This window comes from Sorex fumeus, unplaced genomic scaffold (genome assembly GCF_029834395.1).
Source record: "Sorex fumeus unplaced genomic scaffold, SorFum_2.1 ptg000098l, whole genome shotgun sequence".
In the NCBI taxonomy this organism is placed as follows: domain Eukaryota; kingdom Metazoa; phylum Chordata; class Mammalia; order Eulipotyphla; family Soricidae; genus Sorex; species Sorex fumeus.
This window is the reverse complement of record NW_026606155.1, coordinates 23,384,494-23,389,521: the sequence shown is the minus strand read 5'-3', so window position 1 is coordinate 23,389,521 and position 5,028 is coordinate 23,384,494.

Sequence of the window (5,028 nt, the reverse complement as noted above, 5' to 3'; positions counted from 1 at the left end):
ATTACAATTGATATTGACCAGCCTGGCCCTTGTTTCTTCCTTTGTCTTCCCTTGACCAACAGCTGTCACAATCCAAGCTACACACAGCGACTCAAGAGCACCGAACACAGGCAGTGAGACAGAACCGTCCAGAGAGCCCGCGGACACACAACCTTCAGCGTGCTAAGATTTTACAATTCATATATCATTCGTTGGCTTTTTTTTCACTTCAGTGTGAAATATGCCAAGTCCAGTATCTGCCTCTTGTGAAAACTCAGTGGCTCTCACTAGACTTTAATACCTTGTCTGTAGTAAGATGTGGTAGACTGCAGCCCAGCACCTGGAAACCTTTCTCTGGAGTCAAGGTATGACCTGAGGTGGCCATGCTTCTCCCCATGGCGCTGACTTCTTGACCATGTGTGACTGGACCAGAAATGATCACTGGACTCACTCCAACCCATGGAAATTTTTCCCCAGAAATATGCTACCATACCTGAGTATCCATTTGACTTAGTCTCTATTTTTCCAGACTTGGTATTGTGTGATATTTATTTTTCACCAGACGTACCTAGGAGCAGAGACAAAAACAGGAGAGAGAAGAGGGGGCAGTCGGAGGGAAACAGAAGTGGAGAGGGGAAGAGTGAAGAGGGAGAGAATTGAAGCAGTTGTTCTGAAGGAACTGGAAGAAAAGAGGGAGGGAGCGGACAGCTCTTCACTCTCCTCCTTTTCTGAGCCCACCCCCATTGTTATCTGTGGGTCCTTGAGAACCTGAGGCCTTATCATTTCCAGTCGGTGTGTGTTGCTGTGTGTTACTTGCAACCCAAGAGCCCTCATGCACAATGTACACAAACACTTGCTGATGTTGGCTCTGGCAGGAACCTTTAGCCCCTCTTTGTTTACCCATCTCTGCTTTGTGGTGTTAGGTGATTCGCCCCCAGGTAACACTGACCCCCCCTAGCAGAGGCTAAACCAGTCCCCACCGCTACTGGCTACCTCCACCCCTGGCTGTCTCCAAAGCTGTTTGTGCCAGTCCCTCATTTGACAGGAAGGGGTGGAGTTGCAGACTGGGAAGGGTCCCAGGGTCTTGGAAGGAGTTCAAAGGAAATTTCACATTGGGAGACCAACAAAAAAAAAAAAAAAAAACCTCTCAAGAGGCTAATTTTGAGGCAGGATCTGGGACTTTTCCAGCAGCACCTGGGTTTGGCTGGATAAAGCTGGAAAGAGATGAGCTAGGCTTCATTTGCATATATGCAAACCAGGCCTTCACAGCTGTCCAGAAGCCACCTCTGTTTGGAGCCCTGCTCTGTGCCTGGACCCACTTTGGCATCTGCTCAGCCTTAGAACGAAGAGAGACAGGGGCTTGCTAGAGCTTCCCACCAAGCTGACAAGGACACTGACAGCCTCCAAGTCCCTGGACTAAAGGAGCAAAAACTAAAACCTCCAGGGTATGAGATTGGAGCCCCCTTCACTTGCTCCTCCAGCAGTTTTTTGATGGGCAAGGAGCAGAGGCCAGGATTCTAGCAGCTGCTCTGTCAGAGCTCTTCCCCACGCTGCCTCTCTCTCTGGGATTCTCATCCCTCCCTTTCTCCAGTCCCTTTCTTTCTCCTTGGCTAGGCCTTCCCTGGCCTCGCTGAGCCCAGGGAGAAGGGAAGACCAAACAATGCCCTGGAGTCTAAGGGGGAATGAAATGACCCCAACTCCACCTGTTTCCTTTCTGTAAAATTCCTGGTGCTGGGAGTGGTGGTGGAGATTGAGAAGTCCCATTCTTAAGGCCAGAGACATAGCTCGGGGGCTAAGGCTTGCACAAGTTGTACCCCCAAGCACCCTAGATGGTCCCCTGAGTATTGCCAGGAATGATCCCTGAGCTGAGTCAGGAATGAGCCCTGAGCAACACTTGGCGGTGGCCCCCCAAGAGACAAAAACCAAGCCAAAACTGAGTTCCCATTCTTAGCCAAGACCTGCATCCTCCAACTGGCTGCCATTCAACGCCAGCACGTGACTTTGGTTGTCTCACACTGGGGAGACACGGGGTGGGGGGGGGGCTGATGTTATGAGAAGGGGCAACGGGAGCTGGCTGGCCCATCCCCCCATTCGCCATCTCCTGTAGCCCATCAGAGTTGATTTTGAAAACCATGAGGTTCACTAGTCCCTAAAGACACTTTATTGTTGGTAGGACATGGACTGAGACAGAGCAGAAGAGGATTTTATTGTCCAAGTTCTCAGGTCAGACAGCAAGATCTGTGGGTTAGTGCACATACAGACGTCAAGTTCAGTGTCATGGAGCTGCTCTTAGAAACATAATGGGGGGGAGAGAGGGAGAGGGAGAGAAGGAGAAGGGAGGAAGAGAGAGGGAGAGAGAGAGTGAGAGAGAGAGAGAGAGAGGATGTTTCAGCTGCCCTCTACCACCTTCTTTTGAACCCAGCAAGCTGACTCTCTGATCCTCTGAGATAGCAAAGGTGGGCTTCCACTCTTCACATGCCCTCAGTATCCTCCTTCTCTCTCTCTTTCTCTCTTTCTACCTCTTTCTCTTTCTCTCTCTCACATACATACAGACATACACTCACACACACAAAGACACACACAGACACACACCCACACACACACACCCACACACCCACACACACACCTCTCCCTCCGCCCACCCCTCACACACGCACACACTATCACAGCCATCAATGACTCTCTTAAATCCCTGCATCCCCCTTCTGGACCTCCGCTCACTCACCCAGCCCAGCCCAGTCCATCCCTGGGAAAGTACTAGAACAATACCTGGGGGGAAAAAAAGGTATCAGGTATCCTGGGGGGTGGGGGGGACTGGTCCCTACAAAATACACAGATGGTTAATCCCTGGGCAATTCTGGGCTTTCCTTTCTTCCTTCTTCCCCTTTCCCTCCCCCTCTCCTCTGTTTCCACTTCTGGGCAGCAACACCCACCCCCACCCCCACCCCACCCCATATACCCTTTCCTTCTGCTTTACCATGGTAGCAGTTAACTCGCATGGGACCTAGTGAGACACTGACCCTGGCTAGCCCTGGAAAACAAAGGGTTACATTCACTGAGTGCTAAAGCTTCAGGACTGTCATAGATCTCCTTGAGAAGCTAATGAAACACACACAAACACACCCACACACACTTGTGTGTGCACCACTACATGCACACGCATACATGTGACACACACGTGTGTGCATAGACATAGGCACATTCACGTATACTCACACATGCACACATACTATTTTACAGGATAGTTGAAAGTTCAACAGTTTAGGAAAATGTTATTCAGGTGCTTCTGCGTGCTCATGTTCTGAGTCTAGGCCCGGGGCCTCTTCTTCCATACCATGCATGTCCTTAAACCTTGGGCTGAAGCCCTTCATGGGGTCATCACAAGTGGAAACTGACCACACACATGGCCACGTCTTCTCCAGCTACTGACCCTTTCCTACCTCCTTCCCACCACAAGAAAGGGTTCTGCTCCCTGCACAGCTTTCTCCACTTTGTTTAGCTCTACCCACACCACATGACAAAGGTAAATTAAAAGGGGGAAGGAGAGGAGACAGTCCCCCAGCAACCAACACAGAAAGCCAGTGGCTGCAGCCTCTGTTGTCTAAGCCTGAAGCCTCCGGACCAGGAGGCTGTGGTCTGCAGCACCTCCTCCTATACCTCCTTGGCATCTGACATTGGCCCAGAAGGTGGGTCTCCTATAACCAGGCAAAAGGCCCTAATCTAGGGACCCATCCTCAAATTCAGTCTGCTTGGCACAGCTCCCCTGCCCGGGAACCTCTGCCCAACCTCCATCACTTCCACTGGGTCCTCCCATCTCTGCTCACTCTCAGAGCACTGTGGTTGTCCTCCCCAGAGCACACCCAGCCATGTGTCTAGAACAATCTCCCTCCCTCCCTTCTCCTCCATCACCCAATGCTCAGGCCATCTCTCAGCCGCCTCCTTGCTAAAATCTCCCTAGTTTTCTCTGTATCAGTCCTCCCCACTCTGACCCCTCTTGGCACGTTTTCTGATGGCACCAGTAGATTTCTACATGTTCCCCTTATTCTCCATGAGTAAAGTTGACACTATGAGGCTGTACAACTATTTAGTGATTGTCTCTGGTGTGCCAGGTACAGAGCCAAGAGCTTGGCCTAAGTTGTCTCATTTAATCTTCTTGCAAGCAGGATACAAGATAAGTATAATTATCCCATTTAGAGACAAAGAGGCAGAGCGGTATCTCCCAGATTCCCACAAGCCCTATTCTACCACCTCTTTTTTCAAATAGAAGTTTTCGAAAAACATATATTTTTTTTACTTTTTTTAACTATAAAGATATGAGATACACCATAGAGATTTGCGCCAGGCAGTCTTAACCGGGACAACCTAGAGGGGTGTGGGTGAGTTTTCCCCATGCCAGTGGAGCTCCAGCAGCCGAAAACCTCCAGAACTCAGTCACTGCCATGCTCATGACCACTCTTCACAGGCTTGGATGAGCGTTATCCATAACTGAGTCTGCTGCATAACCATATTTTAAATCTTAGAATTTCTGGAATACATGGTCGCATTCTGGGAGCTGGTTTTTATAAAAACCAGCTCCCGGAAGAGACCAGTGCAGTCTCCTGCCCCTGCGCCTGGCTGCCCTCGCCGGGGCCCCTTGGAGGGGAGCGGGTTGAGCTTTCCTCCCCGCCCCGACCAGGGCTCCGGCAGCCAAAGACCTCCAGGACCAGCCACCACCATGCTGAGACCACTCTCTGCACACATGAAGGTACTGGCAGAGGGACAAAGTCATGCGGGTTCCGGGGCTGAGATCTCCAAGCCTACTCGGGCATTCGCGGCCACGCGACATCTTATTATGACATTTTATTATCTTATTCCTACTTTGGACAAACTGGCAGGCTACCAAATGTAGCCTGCCCACAAGGCAGAGTCTGGCAAACTCCCCGTGGCGTACCCAATATGCCAAATACCAGTAACAATGATGGGTCTCATTCTCCTAAAGAGCCTTGAATATAATCTCAGGGCTAGGATGAAAGAGACGTTACTGGGGCCCTCTCGAGGCAATCGTCGATT